Source organism: Triticum aestivum, chromosome 1D, assembly GCF_018294505.1.
Source record: "Triticum aestivum cultivar Chinese Spring chromosome 1D, IWGSC CS RefSeq v2.1, whole genome shotgun sequence".
Classification (NCBI taxonomy): domain Eukaryota; kingdom Viridiplantae; phylum Streptophyta; class Magnoliopsida; order Poales; family Poaceae; genus Triticum; species Triticum aestivum.
This window is the reverse complement of record NC_057796.1, coordinates 440851653-440879319: the sequence shown is the minus strand read 5'-3', so window position 1 is coordinate 440879319 and position 27667 is coordinate 440851653. Positions and strand designations below refer to the sequence as shown.

Genomic DNA, 27667 nt, shown 5'->3' with positions numbered 1-27667 from the left:
GTAGTAGCACGACGGCGTGGTGGTGATGGAGGAGTGTGGCAATCCCGCAGGGCTTCGCCAAGCACCGCGGGAGAGGAGGAGGAAGAGGGGTAGGGCTGCGCTATGAGGGAGATGTTCCCATGTCCGTGGCAGCCCCAAAACCTCAAGTATATATAGGGGAGGGGGAGGGGCTGCGCCCCCATCTAGGGTTCCCCCCCCCAAGGGGTGCGGCCAGCCCTAGATGGGGCTTGGGGGCGGCCAAGGGGGGAGAGAGGGGGGCGCCCCACTAGATGGGCCTTAGGCCCATCTGAGCCTAGGGTTTCCCCCTTCCCCCCTTCCCGCGCCCTGGGCCCCTTGTGGGAGGCGCACCAGCCCACCTAGGGGCTGGTCCCTTCCCACACTTGGCCCACGCAGCCCTCTGGGGCCGGTGGCCCCACCTGGTGGACCCCCGGGACCCTCCCGTGGTCCCGGTACTTTACCGATAGCACCCAAAACTTTTCCGGTGACCAAAACAGGACTTCCCATATATAAATCTTTACCTCCGGACCATTCCAGAACTCCTCGTGACGTCCAGGGTCTCATCCGGGACTCCGAACAACATTAGGTAACCATGTATATCTATTCCCTATAACCCTAGCGTCATCGAACCTTAAGTGTGTAGACCCTACGGGTTCGGGAACCATGCAGACATGACCGAGACGTTCTCCGGTCAATAACCAACAGCGGGATCTGGATACCCATGTTGGCTCCCACATGTTCCACGATGATCTCATCGGATGAACCACGATGTCGGGGATTCAATCAATCCCGTATACAATTCCCTTTGTCAATCGGTATGTTACTTGCCCGAGATTCGATCGTCGGTATCCCGATACCTTGTTCAATCTCGTTACCGGCAAGTCTCTTTACTCGTTCCGTAACTCACATCATCCCGTGATCAACTCCTTGGTCACATTGTGCACATTATGATGATGTCCTACCGAGTGGGCCCAGAGATACCTCTCCGTTTACACGGAGTGACAAATCCCAGTCTCGATTCGTGCCAACCCAACAGACACTTTCGGAGATACCTGTAGTGCACCTTTATAGCCACCCAGTTACGTTGTGACGTTTGGTACACCCAAAGCATTCCTACGGTATCCGGGAGTTGCACAATCTCATGGTCTAAGGAAATGATACTTGACATTAGAAAAGCTCTGAGCAAACGAACTACACGATCTTGTGCTGGGCTTAGGATTGGGTCTTGTCCATCACATCATTCTCCTAATGATGTGATCCCGTTATCAACAACATCCAATGTCCATGGTCAGGAAACCGTAACCATCTATTGATCAACGAGCTAGTCAACTAGAGGCTTACTAGGGACATGGTGTTGTCTATGTATCCACACATGTATCTGAGTTTCCTATCAATACAATTTTAGCATGGATAATAAACGATTATCATGAACAAGGAAATATAATAATAACCAATTTATTATTGCCTCTAGGGCATATTTCCAACATGGGAGTGGCACTAAATTTTTAGTACCGCGCAGACAAGCAGTACTACCGTTGTCAAATCTTCTTCATGGCAATTACCAAGTGCGCATTCTACATGTTTCACCTGTTTTGTTGTGGTCTTTGCATTGATCCTTCTCGCTTCTCGCGCGTGTTTTTGTGTTTTGTGTCTTAGGTGGTGGCTCCGGTGCACCTGCTCGCCGTTCCAATCCCAGCCGTGACACGGGTTCCAAGCGTCTGCGCAACCAAGATGAAGCTCCAGAGGGTTCCAATGCCCCCCAACGCAGGACCAAGACCACCGCCTCCAAGCAGAAGGAGCCTTCCATGGGCATGGATGAGATACCTCTGGCTGAGTTTATCTCTCGAAGGAGGATCAACCCTTATGTGAATCCTCGTGCCAACTTCAGAGGCAATGATCTATTCTGGACCAAGCAGCAGAATCTCATCTATTTGGATGTGATCAAGGGCAAGCAGAACACATATGTGGACGTGCACTGGATTGATATGAATCACATGAGGGACGAGAAGCATCGTGCCTACTTTGGTGAGGCCTTGGATCTTGTGGAGCAGTTTGCCATTGAGGATGTGATCTCTTTTCACTTGGACTTTGATCCCGAGCTTGTGGCTCAGTTCTTTGCTTCGGTTCACTTTCACCCTGATGAGGAACGGAGGATGACCTGGATGACCAATGGACGTCAGCTAACTGCTACATGGAAGGAATTCATGGATTTGCTCTGTGTCCCTGATGAGGGGCTCATCACGCCCGTTGGTGTTCGCCCTCATGCCAACCCCGAGTCTGCTAACAAGAACAAGCTCCAGCAATATTATGTTGAGAAGCTCCTTCCAAGTGGCAAGAAGGCGCGGGTTCTGAACCCTTTCCTTGACATTATGCACTGGATCTTCCGCAACTCTCTCTTCCCACATATTGGGGACAAGGACAAGGTGCATGCCTATCTTGTGGACATGTTGATCATCTGTGAGGAGGCGCGTCTCACTCAGACCCAACCATTGGACGTCTCCCACATCATGTGGTGCGAGCTTAAGTTTGCGGTGTTCAACCGTAAGGTTCCCATCTATGGACCTTACCTGTTTCTCTTGATCTCGAAGACGTGGGAGAAGCTCTTCCCGCAGGATGAGTTTTTGGCCCCTGACTGGGTCCGTCATGGCCCCATCAGACTCCGCATCAAGCCCCAGTGGGCTAACACTACTACTCATGCTGAGGCAGCGGCTGCTAAGATGGATGTTGACGAGGAGGAGATTGGGGAGGAGGATGCAGATGAGGACAGCTCTGCTGGGTATGCCCCTCCCTCCACTGAGCCCTCATGGGCTAAGAAGCTGAAGGCCAAGATGAAGGCCTTGTTCTTCATGCAGGCAAAGGGGCAGTACCGGACTCACGTTGCCCCAAGGAGAGTCACCGCCGCGACAAGAAGATCATGAGGGTTTTTGGAGAGGAAGTTTCAGGCGGCTCCGAGGAGCACATCACTCCAGAGGCTGAGTGGATGGAAAAACAAGGCTACAAATGGACTGATTCTGAGGAGGAGCCCATCCCCGCTGCCGAGTCCGACGGAGAACGTGCGAGTGACTACTCCGCTTGAGCCACCACTTGTGTTGTAGGCGTCCTCTCTGCGTTTTTGGCGTCTCGATGCCAAAGGGGGAGAGAGTGTAGGATTTGCGAGTTGTGTTTGTTTCGTTGTGTGTCATTTGCTTTTGTTCCGTCGAACCTCGGTTGCTTTGGTTTGGTTTGCGCTTGTGAGACTTATCTATCATATGGTGTAAAACATATGCACTCTATCTCACCTTTTTGAGCTTATGCTATCTTGTGATGTTTCTATTATGCTCATATTTACTAATCTTGCTTAGTGTTAGCCTTGTTGTTGCAAGATATGCCTTGTCTATAAAATACAGGGGGAGTGTTGATCCTAGTATGTGTGCCATGCAGTCCAAAGCACTCATCTAGATAGCACACATCTAGGGGGAGCCCGTCGATATTTTATAGATGTGGGGTTTGCCCATGTTCATTTTATCTCCTTGTTGTGCAAATCCCGTATTGTCATCAATCCACCAAAAAGGGGGAGATTGTAAGGGCATATTTATCCCTTAGTTGTTTTGGTGTTTGATGACAATGCTTTTGCGGACTAATCGTGTGCCTTGAGTATTTCACACATTTCATCACTAGGCACAAGACGGTTTCGTGCCCCTCGAAGACTATTGAAGACGGCGTTTTTCCATGTTTCTTTTTTGTGGATTTCAGTCGTAGGAAAGCCGTACTATTAAGAGGGGTCCGCTTTGGAAAGGTTTGGCTGGAATCATCACATACACGTTTACTCCTTTTGCGCCGCCTTTCCCTTAGCACTTTGGAGCATCCTCCGTTTCGTGTATATGCAAAAAGAAGGATTCATAGTGTTGCTGTTCTGGGGCATGCGGTAGTACTGCTCTTCTGAGCGGTAGTACCGCAGGTGCTCACGGTAGTACCGCTCCTTGGGAGATGTAGTACCGTGGCCTCTGGCCAGGCTCAGCTGCTCGTGCGGCTGTAGGGGCGGATGTAATTTTTTACATCCGCGCCCTACGCGGTAGTACTGCCCCACGCGCGCGGTAGTACCATGAGTCCTGGCCTGGCACAGCAACTTGAGCGGAAGTAGGGGCGGATGTAATTTTTTTACATCCGCTCCTTGCGCGGTAGTACCGTGTCAGATTTTTGCATTGTTTGAAACTCAGTGGAAGTTGCCACGAATGTATTTTTATTTGTCCGCGCCCTTCCCAGGCTAGTCCAATCCTGCCTTGCGGTAGTACCGCAAGGGGGAGCGGTAGTACCTTGCCAGCGGTAGTACCGCCCTCAGCTTCTTTGCTACAGGCCTGGGTTAGCTCCTGTCGTGGCCATGGCAGCGGTAGTACCGCGGTTCGCCGCGGTAGTACCGTGAGCCCTTGCGGTAGTACCGCTTGTTTGGTGCGGTAGTACCCTAGGTCGCGGGCTGGTTAAGTGGATAACGGTTGGATTTGTCCCTTCACTATATAAGGGGTGTCTTCTTCCCCGAGTTGACTACCTCTTCCATCCCCAAGCTCCATTGTTGCTCCAAGCTCCATTTTTGCCCGATCTCTCTCCCTAGCCAATCAAACTTGTTGATTTTCTAGGGATTGGTTGAGAAGGCCCCGATCTACACTTCCACCAAGAGAAATTTGATTCCCCCCACTAATCCCTTGCGGATCTTGTTACTCTTGGGTGTTTGAGCACCCTAGACGGTTGAGGTCACCGCGGAGCCATATTCCATTGTGGTGAAGCTTCGTGGTGTTGTTGGGAGCCTCCAATTAAGTTGTGGAGATTGCCCCAACCTTGTTTGTGAAGGTCCGGTCGCCGCCTCCAAGGGCACCAATAGTGGAAACACGGCATCTCGCATTGTGTGAGGGCGTGAGGAGAATACGGTGGCCCTAGTGGCATCTTGGGGAGCATTGTGCCTCCACACCGCTCCAACGGAGACGTACTTCCCCTCAAAAGGAAGGAACTTCGGTAACACATCCTCGTCTTCACCGGCTCCACTCTTGGTTATCTCGTGCCTTTACTTGTGCAAGCTTATTTGTGTTATCTCTCTTGCTTGCTTGTGTGCTTGTTGTTGTTGCATCATATAGGTAGCTCAGCTAGTTGCACATCTAAACAACCTACTTTGATGCAGCTTAGGCTTTCGGGTGTCCTTGAATTTACCTTGGGGTGCCTTGGGCATCCCCAAGCTTAGGCTCTTGCCACTCCTTATTCCGTAATCCATCAAATCTTTACCCAAAACTTGAAAACTTCACAACACAAAACTCAACAGAAAATCTCATGAGCTCCGTTAGCGAAAGAAAACAAACCACCACTTCAAGGTACTGTAATGAACTCATTATTTATTTATATTGGTGTTAAACCTACTGTATTCCAACTTCTCTGTGGTTCATACCATCCGATACTAGCCATAGATTCATCAAAATAAGCAAACAACACACGAAAAACAGAATCTGTCAAAAACAGAACAGTCTGTAGTAATCTATATCAAACGTAAACTTCTGGAACTCCAAAATTTCAACCAAATTAGGAAGACCTGGGTAATTTGTATATTAATCTACTTCAAAAAGAATCAGGGTAAAATCTCTTTTCTGTGATTTATGAAAATTATTCTCGTGAGCGCAAAGTTTCTGTTTTCTACAGCAAGATCAAACAACTATCATCCAAGAAGATCCTAAAGGCTTTACTTGGCACAAACACTAATTAAAACACAAAAAACACAATAATAGCAGTAGCATGATGATTTATTTATTACTAAACAGAAACAAAAATAAAATTGGGTTGCCTCCCAACAAGCGCTATCGTTTAACGCCTCTAGCTAGGCATTGATAATTCTAACGATGCTCACATGAAAGACAAGAATTGAAGCGCAAAGAGAGCATCATGAAACACATGACAAACACATCTAATTCTAAATTACTTCCTATGCATAGGCATCTTATAGGCAAAAAAATTATCAAAACAAGCAAAAACTAGCATATGCAAGGAAGCGGAAAGAAACAATAGCAATCTCAACATAACGAGAGGTAATTTATTATCATGAAAACTTCTACAACCATATTTTCCTCTCTCATAATAATTACATGTGGGATCATAAGAAAATTCAACAAAATAGCTATCACATGAAATATTTTCAACACGATCCACATGCATGCGAAGTTGACACTCTTCCAAAATAGTGGGATTAACATTAACTAAAGTTATGACCTCACCAAACCCACTTTTATCAAAAAATTCATAAGATTGAACATTCTCCAAATATGTGGGATCTAAAGTTGACACTCTTCCAAACCCACTTTCAATATTATTGCAAACACTATTATCAATCTCATATTCATCATGGGGCTTAAATAAATTTTCAAGATCATAGGAAGAATCACCCCAATCGTGATCATTACAACAAGTAGTAGACATAGCAAAACTAGCATCCCCAAGCTTAGGGTTTTGCATATTATTAGCACAATTGACATCAAGATAATTTATAGTAAAATCATTGCAATCATGCTTTTTATTCAAGGAGCTATCGTGAATCTCTTCATAAATTTCTTCATCACAATTTTCAGATTCACGAATTTCAAGCAAAACCTCATAAAGATAATCTAGTGCACTCAAATCACTAGAAATTGGTTCATCATAATTGGATCTCTTAAACAGATTAGCAAGGGGATAAGGATCCATAAACTTTTAGAAAGCGAAGATGCAAGCAAAAAGAAGGCACATGGTAACACAAGATCGAACGGAAGAAGGGCGAAGAAAAGGCAAAGGTGAAGTGGGGGAGAGGAAAACGAGAGGCAAATGGCAAATAATGTAATGCGAGGGATAAGAGTTTGTGATGGGTACTTGGTATGTCTTGACTTGACTTGGCAACTGCGCCAGAGATTGGCTAGTTGACGGGAGATCAAATCTTGACTTGACTTAGCGTAAGCCTCCCCGGCAACGGCGCCAGAAATTCTTCTTGCTACCTCTTGAGCTTGCGTTGGTTTTTCCCTTGAAGAGGAAAGGATGATGCAGCAAAGTAGCGTAAGTATTTCCCTCAGTTTTTGAGAACCAAGGTATCAATCCAGTAGGAGGTTACACACAAGTCGCCTTGTACCTACACAAACAAATAAGAACCTCGCAACCAACGCGATAAAGGGGTTGTCAATCCCTTCACGGTCACTTACGAGAGTGAGATCTGATAGAGATAATAAGATAAATATTTTTGGTATTTTTATGATATAGATTGGAAAATAAAGATTGCAAAATAAAATAGATTGGAAACTTATATGATAGAAGATAGACCCGGGGGCCATAGGTTTCACTAGTGGCTTCTCTCAAGATAGCATAAGTATTACGGTGGGTGAACAAATTACTGTCGAGCAATTGATAGAAAAGTGCATAATTATGAGAATATCTAGGCATGATCATGTATATTAGGCATCACGTCCGCGACAAGTAGACCGAAACGATTCTGCATCTACTACTATTACTCCACACATCAACCGCTATCCAGCATGCATCTAGAGTATTAAGTTCATAAGAACAGAGTAATGCATTAGGCAAGATAACATGATGTAGAGGGATAAACTCAAGCAATATGATATAAACCCCATCTTTTTATCCTCGATGGCAACAATACAATACGTGCCTTGCTGCCCCTGCTGTCACTGGGAAAGGACACCGCAAGATTGAACCCAAAGCTAAGCACTTCTCCCATGGCAAGAAAGATCAATCTAGTAGGCCAAACCAAACTGATAATTCGAAGAGACTTGCAAAGATAACAAATCATACATAAAAGATTTCAGAGAAGAATCAAATATTGTTCATAGATAAACTTGATCATAAACCCACAATTCATCGGATCTCGACAAACACACCACAAAAAGAGTTACATCGAATAGATCTCCAAGAAGATCGAGGAGAACGTTGTATTGAGATCCAAAGAGAGAGAAGAAGCCATCTAGCTAATAACTATGGACTCGAAGGTCTGTGGTAAACTACTCACACATCATCGGAGAGGCTATGGTGTTGATGTAGAAGCCCTCCGTGATTGATTCCCCCTCCGGCGGAGCTTCGAGAAAGGCCCCAAGATGGGATCTCACGGGTACATAAGGTTGCGGCGGTGGAAATAGGGTTTTGTGGTGCTCCTGGATGTTTTCGGGGTACATGGGTATATATAGGAGGAAGAAGTAGGTCGGTGGAGCTGCGAGGGGCCCACGAGGGTGGGGGCGCGCCTCCCTGCCTCGTGGTCTCCTCGCTTCTTTCTTGATGTCCACTCCAAGTCCCCTGGATCACGTTTGTTCCAAAAATCATGCTCCCGAAGGTTTTATTCCGTTTGATATTCCTTTTCTGCGAAACACTGAAATAGGCAAAAAAACAGCAATTTGCACTGGGCCTTGGGTTAATAGGTTAGTCCCAAAAATAATATAAAAGTGTATAATAAAGCCCATTAAACATCCGAAACAAATAATATAATAGCATGGAACAATCAAAATTTATAGATACGTTGGAGACCTATCACACATATCATGTGAAGAAGCAAAAACTTAGGCTCAACCAAAACTGACCGACCATTGTTGAAGAACAAAGGTGGGATGCCAACCGAGGCATCCCCAAGCTTAGATGCTTGAGACTTCTTGAAATATTAACTAGGGATGCCTTGGGCATCCCCAAGCTTGAGCTCTTGTGTCTCCTTAATTCCTCTCATATCATAGTTTCCCGAAATCTTAAAACTTCATGCACACAACAACTCGTGAGATAGGTTAGTATAAATTCATGCAAAACCTTATCATTCTCTACTATGGAAAATCACTAAAATTATAATTTGATATTGCATGCTAAATGCCTCTGCATATTTAATACTCCCATCCTCAAATAAAATCATTAAACAAGCAAACATATGCAAAAAATGCAAATAGAACAGCAATATGTCTAAACAGAATAGTCTGTAAAGAATGCAAGAGGAGTCATACTTCCCTAACTCCAAAATTTATGAAAAATTACCACACTGTAGAAAATTTGTTATTTTGTAAAAATTTCAAGATTTTATCATATTCTGGCTATCCAGAAGAATTCAGACAATGATAGAAAACTTTATGTTTTCAAAACAGCAACGTATAGACTTGTAAAATAAGCATGGTAAAGGCTATACTTGACATTTTTATTGAACTAAAAGATACTAAACATTACTCTAAATAATAGCAAGCAAATCCTAATAAAGGAAAATGACGCTCCAAGCAAAACACATATCATGTGGTGAATAAAAATATATCCTTATGTAAATTTATCAATGGATTGAAGACAAAAGAGGGGATGCCATCCGGGGCATCCCCAAGCTTAGTTGCTTGGGTATTCCTTTAATATTACCTTGGGGCGCCTTGAGCATCCCCAAGCTTAGTTACTTGCCACTCCGTATTCCGTAGTCCATCAAAACTTCACCCAAAACTTGAAAACTTCACAACACAAAACTCAACAGAAAACTCGTAAGCTCCGTTAGTATGATAAAGCAAACCACCACTTAGGTACTGTTGTGAACTCATTCTAAATGTATATTGGTGTTATATCTATTATATTCCAACTTCTCCATGGTTCATACCCTCCGATACTACTCATAGATTCATCAAAATAAGCAAACAACACATAGAAAACAGAATCTGTCAAAAACAAAACAGTCAGTAGTGATCTGGAAACTTTCCATACTTCTGTAACTCCAAAAATTCTGAAAAAATAGGACAACAGAGGAAATTTGTATACCAATCTTGTGTAAAAATTCAGAATTTTATCACGCTCCAGTGAATTTTCAAAATTCTGCAACTGGACGCAAAAGTTTCTGTTTTTCAGCAAGATCAAATCAACTATCACCACAGATCATCCCAAAGGTCTTACTTAGCACTTTATTGAAACAAAAAGCTACAAAACATGATTACCATAGTAGCTTAATCATCAGAACACACAAATACAGTAGGTAATGGTGTTGGGTTGTATCCCAACAAACGCTTTTCTTTAATGCCTTTCTAGCTAGGCATGATGATTTCAATGATGCTCACATAAAAGATAAGAATTGAAACATAATGGGAGCATCATGAAGCATATGACTAGCACATTTAAGTCTAACCAACTTCCTATGCATAGGGATTTTGTGAGCAAACAACTTGTGGGAACAAGAATCAACTAGCATAGTAAGGTAAAACAAGCAAAACTTCAAAACGTTCAACACATAGAGAGGAAACTTAATATTATTGCAATATGTAAAAGCATATGTCCCTCTCTCATAATAATTTTAGTAGCATCATGAATGAATTCAACAATATAACTATCACATAAAGCATTATTTTCATGATGCAGAAGCATAGAAATTTTATTACTCTCCACATAAGAAAATTTATTCTCATGAATAGTACTGGGAGCAAACTCAACAAAATAACTATCATGTGAGGCATAATCCAATTGAAAATTAAAATCATGATGACAAGTTTCATGGTTATCACTATTCTTTATAGCATACATGTCATCACAATAGTCATCATAGATAGCAACTTTGTTCTCATAATCAATTGGAACCTCTTCCGAAATAGTGGAATCATCATTAAATAAAGTCATGACCTCTCCAAATCCACTTTCATAAATATTATAAGATTCAACACCCTCCAAAATAGTGGTATCATTACCTAGAGTTGACACTCTTCCAAACCCACTTTCATCAATATAATCATCATAAATAGGAGGCATGCTATCATCATAATAAATTTGCTCATCAAAACTGGGGGGACAAAAAATATCATCTTCATCAAACATAGAATCCCCAAGCTTGTGGCTTTGCGTGTCATTAGCATCATGGATATTCAAAGAATTCATACTAACAACATTGCAACCATGCTCATCATACAAAGATTTAGTGCCAAACATTTTATAGACTTCTTCTTCTAACACTTGAGCACAATTTTCCTTTCCATCATTTTCACGAAAGACATTAAAAAGATGAAGCATATGAGGCAACCTCAATTCCATTTTTTTGTAGCTTTCTTTTATGGACTAAACTAGTGATAAAAATAATAAACTAAAAGATTCGATTGCAAGATCTAAAGATATACCTTCAAGCACTCACCTCCCCGGCAACGGCGCCAGAAAAGAGCTTGATGTCTACTACGCAACCTTCTTCTTGTAGACTCGTGTTGGGCCTCCAAGCGCGGAGTTCTGTAGGACGGTAGCAAATTTCCCTCAAGTGGATGACCTAAGGTTTATCAATCCATGGGAGGTGTAGGATGAACATGGTCTCTCTCAAACAACCCTGCAACCAAATAACAAAGAGTCTCTTGTGACTCCAACACACCCAATACAATGGTATATTGTATAGGTGCACTAGTTCGGCGAAGAGATGGTGATACAAGCATAATATGGATAGTAGATATAGGTTTTATAATCTGAAAATATAAAAACAGCAAGGTAACTAGTAACAAAAGTGAGCGAAAACGGTATTGCAATGCTTGGAAACAAGGCCTAGGGTTCATACTTTCACTAGTGCAAGTTCTCTCAACAATGATAACATAATTAAATCATATGGCAATCCCTCAACGTGCGACAAAAGTCACTCCAAAGTTCCTATCACGGAGAACATAAGATGAAATTGCTTGTAGGGTACGAAGCCACCTCAAAGTTATTATTTCCGATCAATCCATTGAGCTATTCCTATAAGTGTCACAAACAGCCCTAGAGTTCGTAGTAAAATAACACCATATGACACACATCAATCAACCTTAATGTCACCTAGATACTCCAATGTCACCACAAGTATCCGTGGGTCAATTATACGATATGCATCAAACAACTTCAGATTCATAATATTCAATCCAACATAAAGAACCTCAAAGAGTGCCCCAAGATTCCTACCGGAGAAACAAGGACGAAAACGTGCATCAACCCCTATGCATAGATTACCCCAATGTCACCTCGGGAATCGGCGAGTTGAGTGCCAAAACATACATCAAGTGAATCAATAGAACACCCCATTGTCACCACGGGTATCCCACACAAGACATACATCAAGTGCTCTCAAATCCATAATAGTATTCAGTCCGACAATAGTGAAACCTCAAAGGTAAAACTCAATTCATCACAAGAAGGTCGAGGGGGAGAAACACCATATGATCCAACTATAATAACAAAGCTCGCGGTACATCAAGATCGTGCCATAGCAAGAACGCGAGAGAGAGAGAGAGAGAGATCAAACACATAGCTACTGGTACATACCCTCAGCCCCGAGGGTGAACTACTCCCTCATCGTCATGGAGAGCGTCGGGACAGGGTGCCGGAATAGGCTCCCGATTGGTTTTTCGTGGCTACAGAGGCTTGCGGCGGCGGAACTCCCGATCTAGGTTTATTTCTGAAGGTTTTGGGATTTATAGGAGGTGTTGGCATCGGGGACAAGTCAAGGGGGCCCACGAGGCGATGACAAGGCAGGGGCGCGCCCTCCACCCTTGTGGTTGCCTCGGGACTCCTCAACGATATCTTTTCGTTCCAGTATTTTTATATTTTCCAAAAATATTCTACGTAAATTTTCAGCTCGTTCCGAGAACTTTTATTTCTGCACAAAAAATGACACCACGGTAGTTCTGCTGAAAACAACGTCAGTCCGGGTTTGTTCTAATCAAATCATACCAGAATCATATAGAATTGTTGTAAACATGGCATGAATACTTCATAAATTATAGATACGTTGGACACGTATCATTGGACTCTTCCTGAACCACCGCCTAAACCCACTCCGAAGAAGAGGGGTATTTTATTTCTCGGTCATGAAGATATGCAAGAAGCAAAGAAATGTATGAAGGAAAAATGTATTAAAGCTAAAGATGTTAAGAATTTACCACCTATTGAAGAAATACATGGTCTTGACACACCACCACAGGTGGTAGAGGTAAATTCTCTTATAAAGTTTGATGAAGGTGATATCCCCTATAATAAATCTCCTAGTCAATGCACATGTTATGAAACAATTAAAACAAAATGCCTACATGATTGATCGCTTGAGAGACTTGTTGTTACAATTGTTAATGATGTCAAAGGTGTAGGTAAATATGCTTCTATGGTTCAAACTCAGTTAGAACAAGTTGCTAAATCTCAAAATGAGTTGCTCAGTGAAATGAATAATAATGTGAATGATCATGATGTTAGAGTAATGACTAGAGGAGGTAGAATGACTCGGGAGCCACTTTATCCTGAAATGCACCTAGTTTGTCTATAAAGAAAAAGAAAAATGATAGGACTTTGCATACTTCTAGGGAACCTGAGATAGAAAAACCTTCTAAGGAAAATAATGATGTTTCTATTTCCGATGCTGAAACTCAATCTAGTAATGAACATTCGCCTAGTGATAAAGATAATGACAATGATGATGTTCATGTAGATGCTCAACCAGACAATGATGTTGAAATAGAGCCTACTATTGATCTTGATAACCCACCTACTAGAAACAAATGTTATGAGAAGAGAGATTTTGTTGCTAGAAAACATGGTAAAGAAAGAGAAACAGGGGTTCAGAAACCCATGCCCTTTCCACCTAAACCATCTAATAATAAGGATGAGGAAGAATTTGAACGCTATGCTGAAATGCTTAAGCCGATCTTTTTGCGTACTCATTTGACTGATATTTTAAAGATGGCCCCTTATGCTAAATACATGAAATATATTGTCACTAATAAAAGAAAATTACCTGAAGCTAAAATCTCCACCATGCTTGCAAACTATTATTTTAAGGATGGAGTACCTAAGAAACTAGGAGATCCAGGAATACCAACTATAACTTGCTCCATTAAAAGAAATTATGTCAAAACTGCTTTCTGTGATTTAGGAGCTGGTGTTAGTGTTATGCCTTTCTATTTATATAAAAGACTTGATTTGAATAAACTGACTCCCACTGAAATATCATTGCAAATGGCTGGCAAATCAACTGCCATACCTATCGGTGTTTGTCAGGATGTGCCCGTTGTAGTTGCAAATGTTACTATCTTAACAGACTTTGTTATACTTGATATGCCCGAGGACGACAACATGTCGATTATCCTCGGTAGACTCTTTTTGAATACTGCAGGGCTGTTATTGATTGCAACAAAAGCAAGCTTACTTTTCATATCAATGGTAATGAACATACGGTGCACTTCTCGAAGAAACAATTTCAAGTAAATGGTATTCATTTTATTGAAAAGACTCCGAAAATTACTATTGGAAGTTTTCAAATTCCTCTTCCTACTGTCAAAAAGAAATATGAAACACTTATAATTGGGGAGATGCATATCCCCGTTGAGGTAACTTAGTGTTTTACGAAGATTCTTCGGTTTCATGCTAATCAGAAATTGTTTGTTAATAAGACTTGATCAAGCTTAATTATTAATGGATTCTATTTTAGAGGCATGTGGTCGATGAATTTAGTAGGCACAACCTTCTGTACTTGCTACCTCTTGAGCATGCGTTGGTTTTCCCTTGAAGAGGAAAGGGTGATGCAGCAAAGTAGCGTAAGTATTTCCCTCAGTTTTTGAGAACCAAGGTATCAATCCAGTAGGAGACTACACGCAAGTCCCTCGTACCTGCACAAACAAATAAGAACCTTGCAACCAACGCGATAAAGGGGTTGTCAATCCCTTCACGGCCACTTGCAAAAGTGAGATCTAATAGAGATAATAAGATAAATATTTTTGGTATTTTTATGATATAGATTGGAAAGTAAAGATTGCAAAATAAAAGGCGGCAGAAATAGCAAGTTGACGGGAGATTAATATGATGGAAGATAGACCCGGGGTCCATAGGTTTCACTAGTGGCTTCTCTCAAGATAGCAAATTCTACGGTGGGTGAACAAATTACTGTTGAGCAATTGATAGAAAAGCGCATAGTTATGAGAATATCTAGGCATGATCATGTATATAGGCATCACGTCCGTGACAAGTAGGCCGAAACGATTCTGCATCTACTACTATTACTCCACACATCGACCGCTATCTAGCATGCATCTAGAGTATTAAGTTCATAAGAACAGAGTAACGCATTAGGCAAGATGACATGATGTAGAGGGATAAACTCAAGCAATATGATATAAACCCCATCTTTTTATCCTCAATGGCAACAATACAATGCGTGCCTTGCTGCCCCTGCTGTCACTGGGAAAGGACACGGCAAGATTGAACCCAAAGCTAAGCACTTCTCCCATGGCAAGAAAGATCAATCTAGTAGGCCAAACCAAACTGATAATTCGAAGAGACTTGCAAAGATATTAAATCATGCATAAAAGAATTTAGAGAAGAATCAAATATTGTTCATAGATAATCTTGATCATAAACCCACAATTCATTGGATCTCGACAAACACACCACAAAAAGAATTACATCAAATAGATCTCCAAGAGAATCGAGGAGAACTTTGTATTGAGATCCAAAGAGAGAGAAGAAGTCATCTAGAAAATAACTATGGACCCGAAGGTCTGTGGTAAACTACTCACACATCATCGGAGAGGCTATGGTGTTGATGTAGAAGCCCTCCGTGATCGATTCCCCCTTTGGCGGAGCGCCGGAAAAGGCCCCAAGATGGGATCTCACGGGTACAAAAGGTTGTGGCGGTGGAAATAGGGTTTCGTGGTGCTCTCGGATGTTTTCGGGGTCTATGAGTATATATAGGCGAAAGAAGTAGGTCGGTGGAGCCACGAGGGGCCCACGAGGGTGGGGGCGCACCTCCCTGCCTCGTTGCTTCCTTGACGTCAACTCCAAGTCTCCTGGATTGCGTTTGTTCCAAAAATAACTCTCCCAAAGGTTTCATTCCGTTTGGACTCCGTTTGATATTCCTTTTCTGCGAAACACTGAAATAGGCAAAAAAATAGCAATTTGCACTGGGCCTTCGGTTAATAGGTTAGTCCCAAAAATAATATAAAAAGGTATATTAAAGCCCATTAAACATCCAAAACAGATAATATAATAGCATGGAACAATCAAAAATTATAGATACGTTGGAGACGTATCAGTACTCACTTTATGTTTTTTGTTATTTGTAGTTAAATGCAATAAAATGCCATGATTATCCTCTTTTCTGAATTATGTTCAATAAAAAGTGCCCAAAAATGAAAGTGCTCAAAATGACCTGAAATTTTTACATGTATTTTACTGAATATTTAAGAATTTTTGGGATTGAGAACATCCCAGGGGGGTGTCCCAGGTGCCCACGAGGCACCAGGGCACGCCCATCCTCTGGGCGCGCCTAGGTGGCTTGTGGGTCCCATAGGGACCCCTCACTTATTCCTTCAGCCCACTTCGTCTCTTACCTCTAGCAAAAATTCCTGGTAGCTCTCTCTCTCTCGCGTGTTCTTTCTCCCAAAGCTGAGATTTCCGATCTCTTTGCTCGGGGCTCCATTTCCGAAACTGTTTTGGGGGATTGCTACTTAGTATGTAACTCCTCCATTGCTCCAATTAGTTTTTGTTTTTGTGGATTATATTTTGCATAGTTAGCTGCTCTTGGTGCTACCGAAAATGAGCTTGTATGTTGAATCCTTTGAGTTCCAAGTAGTTTGAATGCTTGATATAGCCTCTAGACATCCATATGAGTAGTTGCTATCAATCTTGTGAAGTTTTGTTGACATCATTTTGTGGCCCAAAAAAATCAGAAATTTGTTTGTAGGAGAAATGAATATCTTCCAGAGGAGTTCCTCGAAGCGGAATACCAAGGGAGTCCTTGGGGAATCCTCAGACAATGACATCAACATCCCGTGTAGGACGGAGGTCCGGCCGTGCGAATGGCCACACATTGCCTTCATGAACGAAGCTGGATTCTACCAAGAGTTCACGCAATTCGTTGCAAATGCTAGACTTACTGACTTCCTCGCAGATGAGCGTGACCAACACCACATCCTTACAAATTCTTTTGTGCAAAACTTTCATTTCTTGAATAGGCTCAAACCCCCTAAGGTGCGCTTTGACTTATACACTGAGCATCACCAGATACCGCTTACTGAATTTTGTGAGATATGCTTGATTCCCTCTGATGGGGAAATTCAAGAGCCTCGACTGGAGGAGTTTGAGGGCTTCCTCCTCACTTTAACTTTGGGTGAGGAAAGGGGTGTGTCTCACGCCCGAGCCACTAGCTTGCAGTTTCCTATTGTGCACTACTTTACTTTATTCATAGGGAAATGCTTGACTTCTAGAGAGCAAGATAGCGCACTATGTGCCCCCGACCTCGCCATTTTATGTCACGCACTTCACAATGATAACACTTATAGCATTGGCGCTGTCGTTGCAAGCCGCCTACACACTAACAGGATGAAGGGCAAAATTCGTTGTGTCATTTATGTTACTCGCCTAGCGAGACGTTTTAATGTTCAGATACGCCCCCATGATTACTTGTTGCCTAGAGTTTATCTAGATCACCAGTCGATGGAGAACCATCACTTTATAGATGCTCATGTGCTTCTATACCACATTCGTTATAACTTGGTTTTTAGCGAGGAAACTCGTGATATTATTCCATTGTCCGCACCTGCTTTGTTGGATTCTCATGCTAGGAATGGATACACCATCCTGCGAGCCTACCGGACCGCATTGGCAGCGGCAGAGGAGGAGCCCCAAGATTGGGACACTCAGGTGCCTCCTTCTCAACACTTTCACATGGGACCAGATGGCTACTACGGATGGTGACTATCAAGTTAGGCGAAAGCCTAAGCTTGGGGGAGTACGTATTTCCCACCGACATTACATTCATGTTCACACATTTCATTCCAGTTGTCGGTGTTCATCCTTTTTCATTGTATAATCCATATTAGTTTTATTTTCACGCTTTCTTCTTGTGTGTTTGAAAAACTTTGAGAAAATCCAAAAATAGTTCTCACTTCTTTTTGGTTTTTCTTTCTAGTTTAATTAGTTGTAGTATTAAAAGAAAACCCAAAAAGATTTCCCATTTCTTATTTTACTTGTTACTCCCGTGTAAATAGTTTTCTCTTTTTGTTTTTCCCTCGTTAACTCCAAAAATATTTCAGTGTGTTTCTTTGAAATTCTTTTCTTTTGTTGAGTCATTGTGAGGAGAAGACCATGATGAAAATGTTTAGTGGCTCTATATGCATTATTGTTGATCTGACAAAGAGCCCATATTACTTTGTCTTCTCATTTGAATAAAATATTTGCAGATTCCAGCTTAGTGCACGACACTCTTGCACTATTATTATTTTTATATCATTCGGTCTGTGACGCCCTCGATTAAATCGTACACTAATTGTACACGCAAATGTGTATGATCAAGATCAGGGACTCGCGGGAAGATATCACAACACAACTCTAGACACAAAATAAAGTCATACAAGCTTTATATTATAAGCCAAGGGCCTCGAGGGCTCGAATACAAACAAGTCAGCGGAAGCAACAATGTCTGAGTACAAACATAAAGTAAACAAGTTTGCCTTAAAAAGGCTAACACAAACAATAGAAACGATCGAAAAGGCAAGGCCTCCTACCTGGGAGCCTCCTAACTACTCCTGGTCATCGGCGGACTCCACGTAGTAGTAGGTACCTCGGGGTAGTAGTAGTAGTCGTCGGCGGTAGAAGTTGGTTCCTGGGATCCGCCATCTGATCGCAAGAATCGGGTATAGGGGAAAGAGGTAGCAAAGCAATCGTGAGTACTCATCCAAAGTACTCGCAAGACTTACATCAGAACTATGCTAAGTATGCATTGGTATCAAAGGAATGGGGCTATATCTTTGGACTAAACTACAAGATGTCAGAAGAGAAGGGAAAGCCTGGCCTATCAAAGACTAGCATCTTCAAGCATCTTGCTGCATTTAGAAGAATATAGAATAGCATATTATAAGTAGCATGCATGTTGTAGAATTGGCGCCCAAAGATCCTTCTCGACTCCCGGCGAGAAAGCAATCCTGGAGCCATCATATCCATTTCACATCTCAGTATCCAGTTCTATTTGCTACTACCACCAAGATCTGCACCGACGGCCGCTCCGCCCGGGCTCGCGCCCCGGGTTTTGCAGCGGCCGCCACGCCCTCCTACTCATCGGGGCATGGCGCTCGCCCAGATGGCCGGGTGTGGGTCGCGCGCTTCAGCGCCATCCATTTTCGAGGCTTAAGATCGGGACACAACTTCGAGTCGTCCTGTTACCGTGCACCACATTACCCAACACACTCGATCACTCTGACCGGACACACTTTCCAGGGTCATGCCCGGCCTCGGAAGATCAACACGCCGTAGCCCTACCTAGGCTCAACAGAGAGGCCAGCATACCGATCTACATCCTAAGCGCGCAGGGGTCTTGGGCCCATCGCCCGTTGCACTCTTGCACATTGCGAATGCAACCGGAATCAGTCCTCGCAACCTCCTTATACAAGGTAGGTGCTTACGCGGACCACCCGAGCGCGTGCCGCTCATCCGCTGACATCTGGAGAGCTTCGGCTGATACATACGGCGCCGAGTGCCCATAACTGTTCCCGTGTGGCGGTTAGTGCGTATAGGTCAATGACCAACTCAGATCAAATACCCAAACCGTTAGTGTCTTGGGAGCACGCGGTGACGATCAGTGCCCCTGTTGCCCCGTCTTGAGCACTTACGACAAGGGCCAGGCCCAGCCCACTCCAGGGCGGTCTGCCTTACCCGGCTGTGCCTAGTAATTACCTTGCGGGTACCCTCCAAGTCAACCCGACTTCACATCACTCGCGGGTACCCCTTTGCGCCGACCCATCTTTAATATGGTTCTATGGTAAAGTCCATGTAACCGTGTGTCCATGCACCAAAGAGGAATCCGAGGAATCACCCTCGATGGATTCCATTTGATGTAACCGTCAAGATGAACTAAGGAGGAATCACCCTCGAGGCTGACACTTGATGTGTTGCACGACAGAGCCGTATCGGGAGTGGTAAAGGAGGAATCACCCTCGACAGACCATGGCCGATTAGCTACACTACATAGTTATCATCTGGAGTGCGTTACGAGGTATCACCCTTGGCACTCGATAGCTCTACAGAGTCGTACAACTAAAGGGGGTGAGGTGATGTGTTGGGAGAATCATACAACTAAAGGGGGTGAGGTGATGTGTCGGGCCCTGAACGTCGATCACGTTGATCGTGTCATCTGGTAATACGGCGGGGGCAACAGGGACAAGGTGAGGGGTCACTGATGGATCACTAACCGACCTATACTAAGCATTTGGGATTAGCAGGTAAGGTACAAATGTGGTTACAAAAGCAGGCTATGCATCAGAATAGGAGCAATCAAGTATAGTAGCAAAATCGAATGCAAGCATAAGAGAGAATGGAATGGGCGATATGGGAATGATCAAGGGGGGTTTGCTTGCCTGGAAGCTCTGCTGCAAGTGGCTAGACGTCAAGGGCGTAGTCGTACCCGGCAGCAGCGTCGGTCTCGGTGTCTACCGGAGAGAAGAGGGGGAAGAAACAATAAATATAAAGCAAGGGTGACCTGACGTAGTACTAGGGTGACCTAACGTAGTACTACACATTGGAGACGGAGAGGGAAAACATCCAGAGGGGTTTTCCCGGCGCTTTGCATTTTCCGGACAGATGAAAGAGAGGGGACGGTTCCATGTTCATCATGCTAGAGGCATGTGACAGATGAACAGATTGCATATTCAGATTTGTTGTATTTTTCTAAGCAATTTTCATATATAAATTATTTTCATATGACTTATGGATTAATTTATATGATTTTTCAAAGATTTAAACATATTCTGGAATTTCCTGAAATATTATTAATTAGAAGTTTATTCAGTAATTGCTATGTGTACCCAGAACTATACCCAACTGACCCGCAGAGAGGCTGACCAGTGGGCCCAGTTAATTGGGTCAACTGCCTAGTCAGTAGAGGCTGACTGGTGGGGCCTCTGAGTCAGCAGGTCCAGTCAACAGGATCGTTGACTGGTCAATACTAACCAGTGGGGCCCGTGTGTAAGCGATACATATTTTAACAGGGGGTTTAGTTAAATTGAAATATTGTCTCGAGTTAAATTAGTGGCCGTGGGCCCACGGATTAGTGAGCGGTTAACGGAGTGGGTTAGTGTTAGGCAGGGGTTAGTGTCGCTGTCAAAACCGGCGGATCTCGGGTAGGGCGTCCCGAACTGTGCGTCTAGGATCGATGGTAACAGGAGACGGGGGACACAATGTTTACCCAGGTTCGGGCCCTCTCTATGGAGGTAATACCCTACTTCCTGCTTGATTGATCTTGATGAATATGAGTGTTACAAGAGTTGATCTACCACGAGATCGTAATGGCTAAACCCTAGAAGTCTAGCCTATGAGTATATGGTAATGAATCTGTCCTATCCGGACTATGCCCTCCGGTTTATATAGACACTGGAGAGATCTAGGGTTACATGGAGTCGGTTACATAGGAGGAAATCTTCATAATCGATCGCCTAGCTTGCCTTCCACACCAAGTAGAGTCCAATCCGGACACGGGTATAGTCTTCGGCCTTCATGTCTTCATAGCCCATCAGTCCGGCCCAATAGATGACAGGCCGGACGCCCGAGGACCCCTTAGACCAGGACTCCCTCAGTAGCCCCTGAACCTGGCTTCAATGACGAGGAGTCCGGCGCGCAGATTGTCTTCGGCATTGCAAGGCGGGTTCCCCCTTTTCCGAACTCCAAGATAGTCTTCGGATGTGATGATTGTGTCCGGACCTGTTACACACCATGCACAATCGCAGAGAGAATATATACATATGTTTACACAAGTCCCATCTGCTGACAGCTTTTTACAACACGACATTATGTCTATCTGGCCATAATCTCAAACCGTTTTTTTCGCCATCCCATGTTTCAAAACGCGGTTGCTATTGGCACGTCTTGTCGATGCAAAGGTCGTGCCCCCCTATTGCGGGATTCTCATCAATGTAGGCATGGCTAACCTAACCGCGCCGTTTGCACGGCCCTTGGGAATAGGCGAGTTCAAGGCGAGCGGGGAGGCGCTTGGTATTCGCGGCCTCTATAAGGAGGTAAGGATTCCTCTCATTCACCCACGCCCTCAGCCCTTCCATCTTCGAGCTCTAGTGCCCAAGCTTTTAGCTTTTCCCTTGCTCGAGAAAGTACTCCAAAGATGTCCGGATCCGGAGCTGGAAGCAAGTGGATGGCCTCCTCCGTCAAGAAGAAGGATATCAAGGAGCTCCGGGAGGCCGGGTATCTGGCCAAAGAGATCGTTCATCGACTCCCGGCCAAGGGACAAGTCGTCCCCACTCCCGAGCCCCATGAGAGGGTTGTGTTTCTAGCACACTTCATCTGCGGGCTTGGGTTCCCTCTTCACCCATTCGTCCGCGGGTTGATGTTTTACTATGGGCTGGATTTCCATGACCTAGCCCCCAACTTCATCCTCAACATTTCGGCGTTTATCGTCGTTTGTGAGGCCTTTCTCCGCATCCCGCCTCACTTCGGCTTATGGCTGAAGACCTTTAATGTGAGGCCGAAAGTAGTGCGCGGTCGACAAGCAGAGTGCGGAGGCGCTATGGTGGGCAAGATGCCCAATGTTACCTGGCCTGAAGGTTTGTTTGCAGAGACGGTGAAGGGGTGGCAATCGGGGTGGTTCTACTCACCGAGCCACGCAACGCTGACTGGTTGGCGGCCCCCGAATTCCGATCCGGAATCCCGATGCTGCTCACCTCCTGGCAAGAGAGGGGCCTAACCTGGGGTCCCTCGGTCGAGCTGACTGGGCTCCAATCGTGCATCCAGAACATGATAGAAAATAAGATCAAGCTTCTCAACGTAGTCCAGGTCATGCTTGTTCGTCGGGTCCTTCCGTGCTAACGCCGAACTTGTAATTTGTGGGAGTTCGAGCCGGCCAAGCACCAGACGCTACTGGAGCTCTTCGGCATGACGCACGAAGAAATCTGGAAGGTGCTCTTCAAGACCGGCGAAACGCCACCACCTGTGACCGAAGACCGCGGGCTTAGCTTAAAGCGCCAGCCCAACCCGGTCAGTTCCTTTAATGTTTTCAAGGAGTATCCCCTACTAGCATATTTTGAGGGGAGATTTAAGCTTCCTTCCCCTATTTTCAGGCCTGGATTAAGCTGGCCGAGAAGATTAACTGTCCAGCTCCGCTACCCGGGGACTAGGAATTTCTATTATTGGAGAAGATGTTGTTCCCTGCACCTTATGAGGTGTCGGAGAAGACGGCTAAAAAGGCGGCCCAAGGGGCCCAGAAGGGCCTTCGCCGGAGAAGCATTCCGGACGAGACGTCCGGAAGCGAGACTTCCTCTTCGTCCTCTGACGACGACGATGAAGAGGAAGAAGAAAACGACTCCCCACCTGAGGCGGGGAGGAAGAAGAGAGCGGCCCCCGCAAGCCCAGAGGATAAAACGCCTAAGAGGGTTAGAGGCTCCCTCGCGGATAATTCCGCATGGGATGTCGACAGCAGTCCGGAACGGCCTTGCCGGACCAAGCCTCGGGCCGCTTCGTAAGCATCAGAGTTTGCAAATATCTGGCCTTTCTGGTTTGTGATATTGACATATTGTAAATTTTGTCCTTGCAGTCCGGCACGCGATGGCTCTCCGCGATCCTCGACTGAGGATTCGCTAAACACGGAGGAGATGGCTAGCATGTCTCCGCCACCTGCTCATTCCCTCTCACCCAAGGGTGATGACGAGGTGGTGTCCAAAAAGACTTTCCCAGGCCGGGGGGAGGTTCCGGAGATCATCGGGGTGACGCCCCAGGACGACTCCTCGGACGCCGGGCACATGGGGGAAAAAGCCCCCATGGGGACTGGTGATGGGGCCCGAGTTTCCTTCGGCCCTCAGCTGGATACCCTTCCGGAGATGTACACGGCTCCGGGGTCCAGCGAACGGCACTCCCCGCTAGGAGGGAGTGTGCCTGTTCCACCGGTGACCTCTGTCCAGCCAGAGGCACCGGACAATCTGCTGGAGGCGCTATGAGGCGCCTCTATCGTGGATGAACATCGTGTCCTTATGGACACGGTAGTAGAGAAGGTTCAGTTCGTTAAAAGCGGACTGACCGAAGCCTGCACTAGCCTTCTAATAGGCTTTGAGGTAAGTAATGTGATTGTAGGAAAAGTATCACAGTGTAGACAGTAGCCCCTGATACTCTGTTTGGTGTTCGGGAAGAAAAGGCCGAACAGAGGATCAAAAAATTGCAGGAGTCTAACGTGAGTTGTCTATGTGAATATGCAGGTATCCCTACAAGCTGCCACTGCTCATGCTGCGGAGGTCTCAGGACTAAAGAAGAAACTAGAGCGGGCCGAGGAGGAGCTCGACCATGTGAAGAAGCAGTTGGAGGACAGCCAAGGTATGCAATAACCTGTAGGTACATTTTGAAAAAAAATGAGTAGTCCGACTTGTCTAAAACGTCGTAAACTTTATTAGGGGCCACGGTCGAGGTGGCAACCCTGAAGAAGGTGCTAGCCGAGGCCGAGGACAAAGCGGCCAAAGAGCGTGTTTTGCGCGAAAAGCACGAGGCCCGGGTTGGCGAGGTGCAGCGACAGCTCCAGGGCGCGATAGAGAGATTTGAGGCCCTGGAGCGCGATTGTAAGGCGCAAGAGTCCGAATTGATGAAGGCTCGCCAGAGTGCTCAGGATGCGCGAGCCGAAGCCCAGTGCGCCCTCCAGGAAGTCGAGATGGCCAAGAAGATTGCGGCGGGTAAGTTCTTCACCATGCAGAGTGGGCGTGTAGAAGCAACGTCCCTTGTACTTATCCTTAATTTTGGTTTTCCAGGGGCATTTGCAGGTCTGCCGCACAGTGCGTCGGATGCGACCGAGCATTATAGAGCCGAGGAAGGGATGTCTACGGAGAACTGTTCTGGTCCCAATATCTGGGATCCGAACATCCGGTGCCCTTCAGCGACCAGCTAAAGCAGTTGGTCGAGCTGCACAGGTTGGCGGAGCTAGCCATGAGGGACTTTATAGTCCGGTTGTGGCCTGCCGATCCAATGCCTGGCAGCTACTTCGGACTTGTGCAGCGGCTTGTGAGAACCTGTCCGCGGCTCGAAGCCGTAAAGCGGTCGGTCTGCATTGAAGGTGCGCGCATGGCCTTTGCCCACGTCGAGACGCATTGGGCGAAGTTGGATGCCAAGAAGCTGATGACCGAGGGACCGCCAGAGGGCAAGGAGCATCGTTGACCCGAGCATTATTTTGATGGTGTCCTGGAGGGGTCCCGCCTTGCGGCGGAGAAATGTTCGAAGGATATTATATTCCCGTAAGAACATGTGTATTATCTTGCCCTGTAATATGGAACAAGGATGTTATGTAGTATAATGTATGTGATTTTTAAATTTTACCTCATGTGCGGCCGTTTGTTAAATCTGAGGGATGACCAGTCGTTGGCTTCTGCCCCCACGTAGATAGTACGGGGGTGTTCGGGATAAATCTAAACACTCTTTACTCCACATTATGGTCCTTAAAGGAGGTGTTTAGCGCAGCGAACAAGGCAATCAGACTATGCGGCCTTTACCGCCCCCACTTAGCCATAGGAGTTTGACAATTAATAAAGTCGGCGAAGCCCCTGGTGTTCGAAAGGCCGAATTAGGGGCGCTATACACGCCTAATTGAAAGAACCGATTCTTCGCAAGAAGCGGGAAAAATCTCCAACAATTTAGAACCTCGCGAACAGCTGACCGGCTCTCGCCGCATCATGACTGTCAGTTTTTGGCTTTCTCTACTGAGGTGCTCGTCCGGAAGAACCGGGACACAATCGCAGTAGTTCTCCCTTTACTGCCCTAGCCGATATAGCGGAACGTAGTAAGCACAGGAGCCGGGCAACCCAACTATTGACCAAAGACATGATTCGGAGCCGATGCATATAATGCTATAAGTTCGGGGTGCCGAACTGTACTGTAAAAGTGTTCGGACTTTTATTGCCGTGATGTGGGGTGTACTTAAGCCCCTGGCGTATTAGTGCGTACCATGGTGTACGTGTGCAGTGAGTAATAAATACTGAGGTGAGTGAGCGGACGCCACTATTTATTCACCGTTGTTATGTAATCGGTACGTCAAGGCGTACTTTGTACCAGTAATGTGATAAGCAAGTAAGGCTATTGAAAATGCCGTAACCAAGGGCGAGCTGCATGCGGGTATGTAAAACAAGTAGATGAATCGTTTATTAGAAACCACCTGGGGGTTCTTGTGTACGCCGGAGCTCCTTGCTTCCTTGGAGTGTTCTGCAGGCAGGTCGTCCGTATAGCCCTTGAAAAGAGAAGAAGACATGTACAAAGAAAAAGCAGAAGCATGCGAATCCCATGGTCTATCAAGCCATACTGTGGATTGCGAGCGAGTTTTGCCTCCGTCAGTACCCATGAGTGCGTAGCTTATGTGCTCGCGGTACTAATACCATTGCCTCGTCTGGGCTTGGACGGAGGCCGAATTTTGCTAGTTTGGCCCTTTGACGAGCCGGGTTGTCCTGCTGCGGTATAGTCCGGACCCTCTTAATGGTGTCCAGGGGCTCGGCAACCGGATTGTAGTGCTGCTTGAGAAGGCCACGCTGTACTTCTGCTGCTAGGGCGATAGTGTGCTCCTTTGTACGGAGGGAGCGTTCCGTGTTTCCATTTACTGTAATGACGCCACGTGGACCGGGCATCTTGAGCTTGAGATAAGCATAATGTGGCACCACGTTGAATCTAGCGAATACGGTTCGTCCGAGCAGTGCGTGATAGCCGCTGCGAAATGGGACGATATTGAAGGTTAGCTCTTCGCTTCGGAAGTTATCCGGGGAACCGAATACTACTTCCAGCGTTATTGAGCCCGTACAACGGGCCTCTACACCTGGTATGACTCCTTTAAAGGTAGTCTTCGTGGGCTTGACTCGTGAAGGGTCAATGCTCATTTTACGTACTGTGTCCTGATAGAGCAGGTTGAGACTGCTACCGCCGTCCATTAGGACTCGAGTCAGGTGAAATCCGTCGATGATTGGATCGAGGACCAGTGCGGCTGAACCGCCATGCCAGATGCTAGTTGGGTGGTCTCATCGAGCGGGGGTGATCGGGAATGATGACCGCGGATTGAACTTCGGGTAGACGTCCCTGAGTGCTCGCTTGTGCTCCCTTTTGGGGATGTGTGTAGCGTATATCATGTTCACCATTTTGATTTGGGGGAGAATTTCTTCTGCCCCCCAGTGTTCGGCTGCCGGGGCTCTTCGTCGTCGTCTTCGCTCTGTGATTCCCCTTCTTTGCTTCTGTTATTTACTTTGCTGGCTTGTTTGAAGACCCGTCAATCCCTGTTAGTATGGTTGGCTGGTTTGTCTGGGGTACCATGTATTTGGCAAGGACGATCGAGTATGCGGTCCAAGCTGGATGGTTTTCCGCTGCTCCTTTTATAGGGCTTCTTTCGTTGGCCGGACTTAGAGCCACTGAATCCGGCGTGAACTGTTGTGTCATCGGTGTTATCGCCATTGCCTCGGCGTTTGTTTCTGTTGCGCCGGAGCTTGCCGACGCTATTTTTGGCCTCGGAGGGACTTATTTCGTTGGCCGTATTTGTACTGCGGGCCAGCCAACTATCTTCTCCCGCGCAAAAGCGGGTCATAAGTGCCGTCAGGGCTGCCATCGACCTCGGTTTTTCTTGGCCGAGGTGGCGGGCGAGCCATTCATCCCGGATACTATGCTTAAAGGCCGCTAGGGCTTCGGCATCCAGATAGTCGACGATCTGGTTCTTTTTGGTTAGGAACCTAGTCCAGAATTTTCTGGCTGATTCTCCGGGTTGTTGAACTATGTG

General features: G+C 45.5%; 1 long non-coding RNA gene across 1 annotated transcript; it reads right to left on the bottom strand.

Annotated features, from left to right (window-relative positions):
• Positions 1-18925: 18925 nt before the first annotated feature.
• Positions 18926-27449, bottom strand: LOC123182736 (uncharacterized). Its single transcript, XR_006492294.1, has 3 exons — positions 27436-27449; positions 23777-23778; positions 18926-19055 (listed from the first exon to the last, which is right to left on the bottom strand). It is a non-coding gene; the product is annotated as an uncharacterized lncRNA (long non-coding RNA).
• Positions 27450-27667: the final 218 nt, after the last annotated feature.